Here is a 14,206-nt window from a genome sequence, read left to right as displayed (position 1 = left end):
TGTTTTTTTTTTTTAACCTGGACTCACAATTGTCTTCCAACTGGCTTAGTTAGCTTGAGCTGGATTTTATCCATACGTGGGACACTGGGCTTCCACTTTGGTCTGACATGGCCAATCCAAATTTTAATGGTCATAGCTATTTCTCTCTAAATTGTTTTCTTCTGATGAAATCATGACGTTCGTAGGACATTTTATGTCGTCCTAGTGTTGCTAAATTGTCTTCGAAACGATAGTGCTGGCATTGAGTTACGGTGCGGCAAATAATTTACACTGGATCGTATGTCACCGTGCGTGATATGATGAATGTCACGTTTCACCGTCACGCTGTGCTGACTTGTAGATGCTGTCTTCTAAAAAATTGACCTATTTTAATTTTTTCTGTTAAGGTTGAAATGAATGTGTCCCATATTTGTATTTCTTGATGAGTTTTCTATATGTGTTATTTGGTCATTTAATTGCCAGTTGTCAATTTCGTTTTTTAATCACCTGGTTCGGTTCAACACCTGTCTGCTGAGAACCTGTCAAATGCTGGGGTTAAAAAGATAACGGCTTCCTAGGAATTGGAGTGGGGCGAGAGACCTACAAGCAGATAATTTGAATACAGCCGGTTGTACTTGTTCCAGCAGGCCTTAGGAAGTAGGAATGCCACACCTTGATTTATTTACACATGACAAGGTAAACAAGTTCACATTCTTCTCCTCAGGTACATCACGTAATGAGTGCAGTGACAGAATCTTGAGGGAACACATTCACGACTAGGTACAGGTTTGATACGAGAGTCAGAAAATAAAGCGGATTCTGTTGAAAATCCGACCGACCCTGTGGATTATAGAAGAAACTGCTTTTGAATAGGAGGAGCCTCTTTGTAGCCAGTGACACGAAAACAATATTAAGTTCATCTCAGCTCTCTCCAGGTTTTAAGACTCGTTTCTGACGTCTTGCTATTCCCTGTGAATTACACCTTATTAATTACTTGCCTAGACTCCTTCCTTTTGATTGGTCCCAGCATGTTTCTCTCTGTCCTTTCTCACAGTTCTCTTTTTTACGTGTCTGCCTTATCAGAGATACTTGGGCCTAGTTGTCCACTTGATCTCTCCATTCATGTTTCATTAGCAGTTTTTCTATCGTTTCTGAATGGGTTCGTTAAATTTCTGCCTCCTAAAGAGTTTATAGTATAAGCGGTAGACTGAGTGACAAGGTACTCAAATGAAAATAAACGTTCAGAACTGCACAGAAATTCTTCTAAGCAATGACCAGCTCCATTTATAAGTCTACCAGCTTGGACTTCACCTGGTCGCTGGATACTCTGATGCATAGACAGGACTGGCCACTCGAACCCATGCGCATCGGTACCTTGGGGAAATACACGAAAGTACTTCTACTTCACTGGGTACGGTGGGTGCAGGATAGATGTAGCGTGGGCGCTGCCATGGGGTCGCTGAGACGTGCCCAGGGGTCCGTGAAGCCTTCTCTGACATGTGACACTTGAATAATCTTGAGAACAGGAAGGTAGGGGTGATGGGTGGTAGACGATTCCCAGGGAGAAGAAAAATTCTCGGGGGAAACCTAACCCACTGACCATTTTGTCCTTTAACTTCATGTTTTGTTTGTTTGCTTGTTTGTTTACTATACATTGGAACAAGGCGACACTGTCTGATTGCCGGCAGTGGGAAAAGTCTGTCCAGCTCTTATTTTCCAATGAGGTAGTGAACTAATGGCTGTTTGTAGATCCATATGTTCTTAAGTCCAGAGCAATTGTGGTGGTTAAATTCACAAGCCTCTGGATGCATTTCCATCCAATAGATAGAGTAAGTTGGTTCTTAAAAGCTTTGAAGCTCTAAAGTCAGGGGACTTAAGTGGCTCATAGTTAAGTAACCAGCTCTTGATTTCGGCTCAGGTCATGATCCCACGGTTCATGGGTTCGAGCCCCGTCCCGTGTCAGGCTCTGCGCTGATAGCTTGAAGCCTGCTTAGGATCCTCTCTCTCCCTCTCTCAACCCCTCCCCAACTTGTTCTCTCTCTCTCTTCTCTCAAAATAAATCAACATTAGTAAGCAAGGTTTAAAACCAGTGTACCCTTATTTTCTTTGCTTAATAAACACTGACAGCCATCTTTCCCCAAAGTAGACAATTTTTAATTTTTTCTGCTAAGGTTGAAATGAACGTGTCCCATATTTGTATGGGAAAATCGGTGGAGGCGTCATCTCTCACGGTGAAGCGTATCATTTCCTTAATTTGCATCATGCTTGTTCATCTCCCCTTAGAACCTTTTCACTACTCTCACGGCTTTTACCTTCTTGGACACGCTAGGATGTGTAACGTTCCTCAGACAACCCCAAGATGGCTGGACTAAAACACACGAACACCTGTGACCGTGGACGTCAACTTTTAGAGACGGGCGGTATCGATCGGCCTTTGTGCTCATCGGTGGAGGACCATTGTTCGAAAGCTTCCGGGCCAGTTTTGGGGGATCGTGGTTTGAGGACCACTGCAGTAGAATTGGGGGAGCCCATATGTGCAGAAGGTTGAGGAAGCCAAGCTGGTGATTGAGGAGGTGTCCTGTGGTGGCAGGTGAGCCAGGACTGTGGACGAAGGGGAAGGGACACGAGGGAAAGACGAGTCAGGAAGCAGGAAGCGATCGCAGCAGCCTAAGGGAGAGGTGATGGCCCCCAGAGCAGGACAATGGCATGGGACTGACGTGAGAAACTATTGAGCACCGTGGCTTTAGGGGCGAAGAAGGGAGGGGTTGGCGTGATTCGGGTTATGTCTGGATGTTATTTATTGAAATCGGTGACGCAGTGATTATTCGCTTTTCCGTTCGTTTCACACGCTTCTCTTTTTTGAACCATAGAATTCTCACACCTGCCTCGACTTTCTGTTGACTTTGTTTTCATTGACACGTGGCTTCGGGTGGGTGTGTTTGTGTGCACCGACACCACACTGTGCCAATAATAACTGTGGATGTGTAATGTGTTCTCACTCTGGCAGAGCTGGGCTCCTTTGGCTTTCCTTTTTCAGTTGCTGTCTCCCATTTCTGTGTAGAAGTGAATTTTGGTATCGTTTCTAGTTCCTAGAAAAATTCTATGATTGTGATCACAACACTAGGATTGTGATTCTATGATTGTCGAGAGCACATTAATCCATATATTTAGTGGGTCCCTGCTATGGGGTGGGTCCTGAGACCCAAAAATAAGTAAATCCCAGGCATTGATGGCCTGGCATATCTGTGAACTAAACTTTGGGGAGGATTGATGTCCTTTCCCATGAGCCTGGCACGTCTCTTTCTACACACAAAGGTATTCCGTGCTTCCTGAGGGCTCTGTTGTCGTTGGAAGAGTGCCTGATTAGTTCAGTTGGCAAACGTGAGTGATGTTCATGTCTGTCTATATCTTTATGTACTAAATAAAGATGTGCTAAATTAGTCATAGCTGATCATTTTTGTGACTTCTTTGAATTTCTACGTATGTATTATCTATGTTTTTATTTCTCCTTTTCCTTGTCTTTCAGCAGTTTCTTTTTCATCCCTCATTTAATTGGTTAGACTCGAAAATAATGTGTAGCTGTATAATTGTTTATAGCAATATTGTCTAAAGGGCGTGTGATTTCACCCTAATTAGGCGTTCCAGAAATGTGGTCAGGTGAACTCGTGTTTAAATGCGAATGTCCTCATCTGAGTGGTTCGCAGTGGAAATCTACAAGCATTTTGCCTCTGCTTTTGGAGCCACACACCTTGTAGTGTGTCTGATGTTTGAGCCTTTGTTCCAAGGCTCAGTCATAAGATTGGCAGGCGTGTGGCTTAAAGGCAGAATACTGAATTGAGGTAGCCTAACCGTATGGAGAAAACAATCACAGTGCACTTGGACTGAGGAAGGAACTGGTAGAGAAATTTGAAATGCAGCCTATGTGGCAATAGGTTTTTATTTGTTTCGTTAGTTTTAATTTTTAAAAGGTTTTTATTTTTGAGAGAGAGAGAGAAAATGTGAGCAGGGGAGGGGCAGAGAGACAGGGAGACACAGAATCCGAAGCAGGCTCCGGGCTCTGAGCTGTCAGCACAGAGCCCACCACGGGGCTCAAACCTACAGATCGCGAGATCGTGACAGGAGCTGACGTCGGATGCTTAATTGACTGAGCCACCCAGGCGCCCCGGCAACATATGTTAATATAACTTCTAAAGAAGTGATCAGCAGGTCACAGGGCAGTGGACTTAACTGCAGCCTTTGACTCTTAGAACAGTCTTTAGGAATAGAAACCTTGCTCCCTGTAGATGTTACATGGAGGTTCTGACGGCCTCTTCACCCGCGAAAAAAATCCACACACACAGATTGGCAGAGAATTTCACGGACTCCACAGACCCCTTCAAGCCCAAGGCCAAGAACCCCGGGCTAGTTCCTGGAGAGATGTGTAGTCACGGCCCCCACGCTAGAAACACATCTGTGGAGAAGCGCTGTTTACAGGTGTCTACCTCCGGTGTAGGTGGGTGGTGTTCCGCTGTTCTCCAGAACACACACTTGACGTCTGTGAGAGCCTTCCCCAGAAAAGCTGAGATGGGGTATTCTCCACGATGAGATCTGGCGATCACATGAAATTACTTTCCCTGAATAATCGGCTTCTTTTGATAGTGAGTCCGTTCCATAATGTTTTCAAAGCTTTTAGGTGAGGGCTTAAGAAAACGAAGACTCCTGTGGGGCAGCTGGAGTCTAGTAAAGAGTAACTGGACTTGAGTCCGTGTGGTCCCCCGGCTCTCTGTCTGACCTTGGCCGCCTGAGCCTCCCGGCTGCGCTCCCACGCTGGTGAGACGGGGTTCCTGCTACCACCTGGGAACCGGCCCTGGGAGATTTAAGAAGGCGGCATGAGGTAAGGAGGCGTCGGAAGACAGGGAGGAAACAGTATGAAACAACAGGTTAGCACTGGAAAAAGTAGGCGGGGTAGATTGTACCTCACCATTAGGGGCCAAAGTCGATTCCAAATGGATGAAGAGTTTCAAGTGAAAACCCAGAACCCAGAACGGAGGAAAAGATGGAAAGTTCTTCACGCTCTGGCATAAAAGTACAGAGAATGAACAATAAAAGATAACCACGCAAATAAAACCACCATTATAAACTTAACGACACAGGAATTAAACTTCTGTCTGCCTGTCTCATAATTAAAATTATGGCCAATGACTGGGTGGAAACAGGAGCAGCCACAGCGGAGCATTAAATTCTTTAATGTATAAAGCTGTGTTATCGATCAGTTGAAAGAAGTGCACGACGGGGGCACCCGGGTGGCTCAGTTGGTCGAGCGTCTGACTCTTGATTTCAGCTCAGGTCATGATGCCAAGGTCATGGGATCAAGTCCCATGTTGGGCCCCACACTGAGCATGGAACCTGCTTAAGATTTTCTCTCTCTCTCTCTCTCTCTCTCTTCCTCTTCCTCCCTCCCTCCCTTCCTCAGTCCCTCCCTCCCTTCCTCAGTCCCTCCCTCCCTCCTGCTCTCTATCTCTTTCCCTCTGCCCCTCTCCTACACTAACCTGTCTCTCTCTCTCTCTCTCTCTCTCTCTCACTCTCTCACTCACTCAAAAAAGCACACTATAGTGAGCAAATGCCATGAACAGAATGCTCACAGATGCAATACAGATGACCAGTAAGTATATAAGACTCATTTCAAAATTGTAACTCACCGAAGAAACCCAAAGCTCTGAGACTGCATTTTTCACTTACTAAACTGGCACAGCTCAAAATGATGATATGTTGCTGTCTTGGGAGAACTGACGAAGGCCGTCATACAGCCATACACAGGTGGGAATATAAACTGGCATTCCTTTCCAGAAAGAAATGTGCCTTGGCGTTTTAAGAACCATTTCTCAAATTGGAACCCAAATCGTCCACCTCATCCTCCAGTCTCTTGTCTTTTTGGATTCCTTTCCTGAACAGTCCCCCTCTGTGCTTTGCTGGGTCCCTTTCCTTCTCTGCCCTCAGTCAGTCACAGAGGGTGTCTTTCACATCCCTTCCAGCCGTCTGTCCAGCCGGCCTCTTTCCTTCACCTGTCGCGCAGAGCCACAGCCAGGCTCGTTCATCTGGGGCTTCTTGGCGCCTGTACCTGGGATGCAGGGCGTGGTCCAGAAAGATCGTCTCACGTGGAGGGTCAGGCCGGCCCAACTGTCACGGCCTCCAAGCTCAGCTGGGCTTTAAAGGCTGCCTTCCAGCCCTTGGCGCAGTTTCCCGTCCCGTTTTCCTAAGCCTTCTTGCCAGACTTTTACTTCCCTCAAACCTACTCCACCCCTTCTGCAGACACACCCACTCTCCTGGGCCTGATGACCTGCCTCCCAGTTCCCAGAGAAGACCTGCTGCCGCCACCTTCCCTGCCGTCAAGGTCATTACCTCCCGCTCGCACACCGCTCTCGCCCTCCCCGGGGGCTTCCCTCCTCGGCCTTCCTCTGGCCACTCTGCATTTCCAGCTTCCCTCTCTCCACTGGCTCTTTTCTGCCACTCGCGATGTTCAGGTTTGCGACGGCTCGCGTCTCTCTTCACGTGCCTTTGCTTCTCTGTGTGCGCTCGGCGCCCTGCGTCTTGGCTCCCGGGAGCCACCGCCCTCACACCTTCCTGCCCTCCCTGCCACACTCTGCATTCTCGGCCGGTCCTTCATCCTTGCTCTGGTGGCCCACACTCCCGGCTTCTTGGGCTTCTTCCCCGGCCTCCCTGCTGCTCTCTGCTCTTGGGCTGCTCTTGCGCTGCGTTGCCCCTAAGGCTTCTGTGCTTAGCCTTCGTCTTCTCCCCAGATCTGCGTTCCGAGCAAACTCCCCCAAAGCAGTGTTTTTTGCTGCTCCTGCTAACACGCTCTGAGTTTCCTTTCCGGGCGCCTCTGCTGTGCTTCGGAACCTCATAGCAAGAAACACACCGGACGTCTCCACTGCACGCTCAATCGACCCCTTAAATCCGGCATTTCCGGAGCTGACCGTGTTGACCCCAACCTCAGAGGCTCCCAGATTTTCTCCGCAGTTGAAGAGCCTCGCTGTCTAGCCGGTCACTCAGCGTGGAAACGTGGTGGCCATTCTAGGGGATTCCTTCTCCCTCTCCATCCACGCCACGTCACCAAGTCCTGCGTGTTGTATCTTTGTAATAGCTCTCTGTCGCCTCCCCTCCTTCTCCGCTGCTTTAGGGCGGGGGGTGGGGGGTGGGGGGCTCCTTATTCTCACTTGGATCTGCCATTCTCCCTCCGGTCTCTTCATTCTCAACTCCTCAGTTTCCCTGCGCACCAGTGTGTCTTCCCTCCCCAGCCCTCCACGCACCTTCCACACTGCTGCCAGGAAGATCCTTCCAAAGAAAATAATTGTAACACTGCTAGCTTTCGTGTGTTTGGGTGCTTCCCATCTGCCAGGCCTTTTCCCAAGTGCTAGTCTTGGTTGACTCATTTAATACCACAATCGGTGCTGTATTATCCCCTTTTACAGGTGAGAAAGCAGAGGCCCAGAGAGCTTCAGTTAGGTTGTCCCAGGTCACAGAACCAGCAAGTCTGTCTGCAGAGTCTACACTCTCAGCCACTTAACGTCATAACAACAAAGACCACATTTTGAGCTTTCTAGGAATTAGCTCGTTGCGTATATCATCTCTTGTAATCCACTCAGTTCTGGAAGTTGGAAATTCTTAACGTCTCCACTTTTCGGACGAGGAAACGGGGGCACGGAGACACGAAGTAACCCGCTCACGCTTACGCGGCTTTTAGGTGGTGGACGGGGCTTTGACCCGCAGCAGATGTGCTCTGGGCTGTCAGTCTTAGCCACCTCACCCGCCCACAAGGGGCCAGCACCTTCTGAACTCACACTTTCAGGAGTATTTTTCTGTTCTTCTGGGTTGTGGGTGGCAAAGGAGGTAAACTTGTGTGAGGTGTTCATGCTGCTAAGAGCGTGATGAGAAAAGACCAGCGCCCGTTCAAGTGATATCCAGATGGAATGGGACGCTTTGCCCAGTGATGCCATTGAATTTCCGGTGCCAGTTGAACGTGCTTCGTTCTGTTTTCCCTCCTGACTTTGTAGGCGTTGACCGAATAATTTGGGATTTTTCATAAATCCTTAGGAACACAACTACCATAGTAATATGCTATAGCACAACAGCTTGTCTCCACCAGTAGGTTCCTGAAATTATCCAGGGTAGGAAAATTCTCTTGTGAACTTGAGACATTCTGGGAGACATTTTCGTTTCGGGTGACCGGGTGAACACGTGTGTATTTCTTCTCTCTCATTACAGTCCACTGAAATGTTAGGTATTTAAAAAAAAAAAAAAAATCTGGGAATTAGAAAAGATGATACTAAAAGCCACTCAGAAAAAGTCCCAGATGACTGATTAAGAAGCAGCCCTGGGGCTGTTTTATTTGTTCGCTCATTGTCCAAGGCAGGACAATAGGATGTAAGAAAATCCTCAGAAAGGCTCGTATATCCCATTAAAAATAAATAAATAAATAAAAATAAAAAAGCTACTGAGAAAAAGGTACAGAGTTCTTGGCAATTAAAAAATCTGTCACCAGTTCATAAAAAGTCCTAGGACACTAAGCAAAGAAACGGTCTTTGGAAAAGCAGTGAAGCAAGTTTCTGTGTTCTTTCATTTCTCAGGATATAGGACTCCCCCAAATGGACATCGTCGGGAATAGCACTCATAAAACAGGCCATTACACAGTCAGAGCAGCGTCCCTCCTCTTCCTGCAAGCCTCCCGTCCTATTAATGTGACTGAGTTACGTTGACTTTCACACAAAAAGACTGCTATCTTTTAGCCTTCCTGGCAGCCCTAAAGATTTTTTTTTTTATCCCAGTGGTTCTTAACCGGAAGCAGTTTTGCCGTCCTCCTCGCCCCCTGATCTGGCTGTGTCTCCAGATGGTTGTGCTTGTCCCTGCTGGGGAGAGGGGGACATGTTGCCACTGGGTTTTAAGCGTGTAAGGGCCAGGGATGCTGTTAACATTCTACAGTGTTCTGGACAGCCCACAGGAAGGACTTATTTAGACCAAAATGTCAAAAGTGTCAAGGCTGGGAAATAGTTAACTGTAAATTGCCAAGCCGACTTGCAACCAGAACTTTTCCTTATTCTCCCAAGATGTCAGAGACCTAAGAAGTTAAAAGCTGCAAGCTGAAAGTTGCCAGTCTTCTCTTTATGCTAAACTCTCCTAATACTTTACTAGAAAGTAGAGAAATCTCTAACAAACACTTCTTGTGCCTCATGTGCCCGCACAGTGAAGCTTAAGGCGTGACATCAAGAATAACATTTAGCCTGGGGGAAAAAAAAACATCCGTAGTTGGACTGTTTGGTACATCCTTCTGTCGTCACTGTCAGTCTGTCTGGTTCTCTTTCCCAGGGTGCCTGGGTGCAGTCTCACAGCCCTCCTTTGACCGGCACTGTAGACGGCCATGACGAGGCAGCGCTGGCATCATCCTTCCCTAAGAGCTATCCCCACCCGGACTGGTCCAGTATAGCTGGCAGATGCCTAAATTCTTTCCTTCTCCGCCTCCCTCTCCCTCCCCTCCGCACGACCGTGCCGTGGTGAGGTCTTCAGGAGATGAGGTCTCTTTAGCCTTTGTCTCTTTGATACATGTCATGATTTTAGGGTTGCCTGGCTGGCTCAGTTGGTAGAGCACGCGACTCTTGATCTTGGGGTCGTGAGTTCGAGCCCCACATCGGCTGTAGAGATTACTTACAAAAACGTTACTAGTTTTGTCTTCATCTTTGAAATATTGGCATTTGGTGTGCAATTGCAGGTTGACTGGATTGTTCGTTTTTTCTTCCTTCAGCACTTTAAAATGCCACTCGATTGTCACTGGGTCCTAGTGTTTCTGATGATGAGTCAGCCGTCACTCCTGTGTCGCTCCCCTGCAGGTTAAGTGCCTCTTTTTTTTTTTTTTTTTTTTTCTGTCTGCCTTCAAGATTTTCTCTTTCTCTTTCTCAACACTTCAACCTTGATCCTTTTAGGTGTGTTGTTCTCTGTGTTTATCCTGCTTGGAGTTCTGGGAGTTCTGAATAAGTGGATTGGTATTGTTCATTAAATTTGGATACTTTCCAGCCACTGGGTATTCAGTAGTTCTCTGCCCCACTGTTCTTGGATATTGTTCCAATTTCTTCCTCTCTGTATTTTCATTTGGGTCATTTTAAAAAAAAATTTTAATGTTTTTATTTATCTTTGAGAGAGACAGAGCACGAGCGGGGAAGCGGCAGAGAGAGAGACAGAGACAGAGACAGAGAGAGACAGAGGGAAACACAGAATCCCAAGCGGGCTTCAGGCTCCGAGCTGTCAGCACAGAGCCCGATGCGGGGCTCAAACCCACAAACTGCGAGATCATGACCTGAGCCAAAGTCAGACGCTTAACTGGCTTGAGACACCCGGGTGCCCCTGGTTTGGATAATTTCTTTCAACTTCCAAACCTCTGATGAAACCCCTCATCTACTCATTCGGCCTGCCTTTTTCACTAGATGCTCTAAGGTACTTACCGTAATTGAGTTCCTGCAAAAGAATCCCAACATCTTGGCCGTCTTTGGATCTAGTTCCATTGACTGTGGGTCCTGATAATGCATGGTTTCTATTTTTCTCCTGTGGTGAGTTTTGGCGGGACACTAGCCACGTGTGGACACTGAGAGTGCCACACCTCTTGTGTCAGGCTGTTCGTGCAGGCACTCAGCTCTGCTAGTCTGTTGATTCAGGAGTCTGGGCTCTGCTGTGGCTCTGGGCGCATTCAGTTCGCCACAGGCTTCCGCTTATTTGAGGGTCGGATGGAAATGTCTCCTTTGGCGGCTCTTGTTTATCTCGGTTGTCCTGCCTTACCCCCAAACTTAGTAGGACTTGTGTGCCTGCCTCAGGAGAGCTAGAACTCTCCTCAGCTCTCGTGCCCTCCCTACGGTAGTGGACCAGTGCCCGATACTCATTTTGAGGTGCAGAGGCCGGCAGGGACCGCTCCTCCTCTCGGTCGTTGCCACCGCTCTTCAGCAGGCTCTGCCTGTCTGAGCCTCGGATGGTCCCAGGGTCGGGGGTGTCGTCAGCTGTGCCTTGCCCTCCTTCCGTGGTGGGCGGCCCTGACCTCCCGCTCCCCCTCAGGCTCCAGCAGGCCCCACGCACCCAAGCCTTAAGAGGGGTTCCAGGGCCCGGGGTTCTCCCACCCCCGTTATCGCCTTGCGTGTGTTCTTCCCGCGCTCTCTTTCCCACCTCCGTCCTCACTGCCTTCACATACCCTTCCTCAGCACCCAAGCTTCTACATCCAGCTCACGGAGTAGGTCTCAAGAGCCATCACCAGTTTCAGAAAACCTTCCTGCTGTCTCAGGCCTGCATCAGATGCCCTCCCATCACCTCTAACCTTTGGTAAGTTATCATCATCTCTGCGTCTAGGTTTCTCATCTCCAGAATGGGTATGGTGATAGCATCGATGGCTTAGTTATCTTGAGGATTCAGTGGGTCCCCACGTGCAAAGCACTCGGAACACAGAGGCGAAGAACGGGATCTCGGGAGCAAAACTGCCCAGACTCAGCGCCCTCCCGTGAAACCTGGAGCGGGTCACATCACTTTTCAGTGCCTCCGTTTCCTCCTACCTAACGTGGAGGTAACAATACTTACCCCCTGGATGTTACCGCCAATGTCAAGGGGATTAACTCTTACGAAGCACCTGGACCAGTGCCAAGCACATAGTATGAGCTCAGGAAACGTTAGTTAGCTGTGATGGTGGTGACGACAGCCCTCTCCTCTCGGAGGCCCTGTGCCTCACTCACTGCGCTGGAGCATAATCGCTTACTTTCCTTGACAGCCCTTGTGCCCAGTCAGCGCAGGGGCCGCGATGGCTCATGGAAGGGACTCCAACACATATTTGCTCAGTGACTGACTGAGTGAAAAGGTTAGCGGCAAAGTATGCATGACACCCTGTGGGGTCGAGTGCAGCGATGGGCCGTACTGTTCCACTCCGGGACCATTTCATCATTCTGAATATCCTCTGGGGGAAAAGCCTCTTTTTAAGGGTAAAAAAAAAAAATTCGCATTCTGTTTTGAGTCATCAATAGCGTCCTTCCCTCCATCAAGCCACGGTGTTGGAACACTCTTTTCTTTGACCTTTAAAAAAGGGCAAGTGAAGACTTATGGTGTTGTCCACCCAGAATCTCGCCGTCATCCAGCCAAAGAGCCTCACCCCAGTTTTCCAGGTGAACATGTTTTCCCTTCATTTTCTGCACCACGCTGATCATGGAACTTTCTGGGCTACATCTGCATTGTGTTCTCCTCCTAGACACTTAGAGGATCCACAGTTATTCCAAATTCTCTGCCTTGCATGCCTTGAAAAATATGTAGCATTTATTGTTGTTTATACAGATACGACCGTACATTTGCAAAGCACAGCTTTGAAGGTTTCAAATATTCTCTTTTCTCACAAATATTCTGTTTTGTTGCAATCTCTTAAAAGTTGCATGAGATGGTTGATGCAAACGTAAATAAAGTGAGGTACAGGAATGTCACGAGTTGTATTTTTAGAGCCCAAGGTTAGTTTGTGGTGGAGCTGGGACCAGAATCTGGCGTGAAAACAAATGAGGAGAGAGTCCGCTTTGGTCAGGGACCTTAAAACTGCTCTTCCTGAGGGTCCAGAGGCTTCGGTTCCCATGTCATTTATTTAACGGGTGGCTGCCCCAGTTTCCACACCCGTGAGATAGGGATAAAAATTGCCCCATAAGAGTACGTGTAAGAGAATAAAATGAAATAATTATGCCAAAGTACTTTCATAACAGAGAGGAATGTACGAATGCAAGCTTAATCTAGTCCTGGAAAGCTGGGTGATTACCTGAGTTATGGTCCATGAATTCTAGCTTCTATTCTGATTTATTTCCTGATGAGAGAGACCTCCACATTTTATAGGTTTTCCTTGAACTTTTTAAAGCGTTTTTCAAGTTGATGGTTTATAGTCAGAGAGTCAGTCCTACCATTTCTTTTAAAATAGCAGCATGGCATCGGCCCGATCGGGCTGGTAGGGCTTCATGCCTGTTTTCTTGTTCACTCCCTGAATAACTGCAGAGGCCCTCCAATGCTCTCCTACCTTTGGCCTGTCCTCCAGTGTCCGAATTTTCATTCTGAAACTCAAATCTGATGCCACTCCAGGACAGAGAAACCATCAATGGCTCCCTGTTGCCCCTTGGTTCCTGGTTCTTGGTTCTTTTCAGCCAGGCCCCCCTCTCCTCTGCTTCTGTGCCCTAGTGTAGGACCCTTTGCGCATTCCCTCTCCCATCCTGTTGGGGTCTGCTTAGGCTGCTTCCCTGTAAAGCCTTCCCTGGCCACACAATCCATTCTGCTTCTCTCTCTGCTCCCAGAAACTCGGAACAAAGTTGGTTCTTTACATTTCTGTCTTTCCTTTTAGCTCCCAAGGGTGGGGACTGCGGCTCATTTCTCTCCTTCTAGCCTCCCCAGTTCTTGACATTTAGAGAGGGCTCCACGAATACTGGATGAATGAATGAAGATCTCCACATCTCATAGCAAGGTCATCGTAAGATGGTTTCTGTCCAGAGAGTTCTTTGGCCCTCTGGGAAGGCACACCTGAGAACCACCAGGGCTGGCATTTGTATAGTCTCATTCCCAGTGGCGACAGGCAGAGAGGACTGAGACGTTGATCCTTCGATGAAGGGTTTTTGCTAACTCACCACGTACTAGGTCTCTGACTTTCTGTGCGTTACGTGCCTGTGATTGTCTTTGGGGGCCTCCAGCCCACGGAGTGTGACCCCAGCCAACTCTTTGTTGTAGTTGATCGGGCTGCCCGCTTCTGTTGTGGTTTTATCTTTGTGTGGCCTGCACTCGGCCGTAACTTCTGGGAGAAGCTAGAACGCTTGGTCACTGCAGAAGCCTTCCACGGATAAGACTTCGCTTGGGGGTTATCTGAAGGTGGCGGTCATCTGTCGTACTGCTCCGGACAGCTGACGCTCCGTGAACCCTCACTCGGGACCACATTAATGAGCCGAAGGAGATGAATGGCGTCGCTAAACGATCACTGTGGTGGTGGCATTATTATGACCATCGTTCCCATTTGACTGTGGAAGGCATGGGCACTCATTTGCAGCGACCAAGCAACAGCACTGGGACTCCCAAGTCAGATCTGTCTGACCCCAGAGCCCTGACTCAGCTCGTACCGCATTCCATCTCCTTCTTTGCCTGCGGTGAACCTTAAGAGTCCGCCAGCCGTCGGGTTCTTATCACTCAGCCTGCAAAGGCAGGAGCGTGAGCTCGGTTGTGAGTCACA

At 48.2% G+C, this 14,206-nt stretch overlaps 1 protein-coding gene across 1 annotated transcript in view; it reads left to right on the top strand.

The window, feature by feature from the left end:
* Nucleotides 1–12,111: 12,111 nt before the first annotated feature.
* The window catches only part of LOC125154806 (uncharacterized), a 520,558-nt gene continuing 518,463 nt past the window's right edge, over nt 12,112–14,206 (top strand). Inside the window, exon 1 of the mRNA XM_047839458.1 lies at nt 12,112–12,134. The gene's annotated coding sequence lies outside the window, so the exon portion shown is untranslated. The remainder of the gene's footprint in view (nt 12,135–14,206) is intronic.

Source organism: Prionailurus viverrinus, chromosome E3 (genome assembly GCF_022837055.1).
Source record: "Prionailurus viverrinus isolate Anna chromosome E3, UM_Priviv_1.0, whole genome shotgun sequence".
Classification (NCBI taxonomy): domain Eukaryota; kingdom Metazoa; phylum Chordata; class Mammalia; order Carnivora; family Felidae; genus Prionailurus; species Prionailurus viverrinus.
The sequence above is the reverse complement of the archived record's forward strand: the minus strand, read 5'-3'. Positions and strand labels throughout refer to the sequence as shown.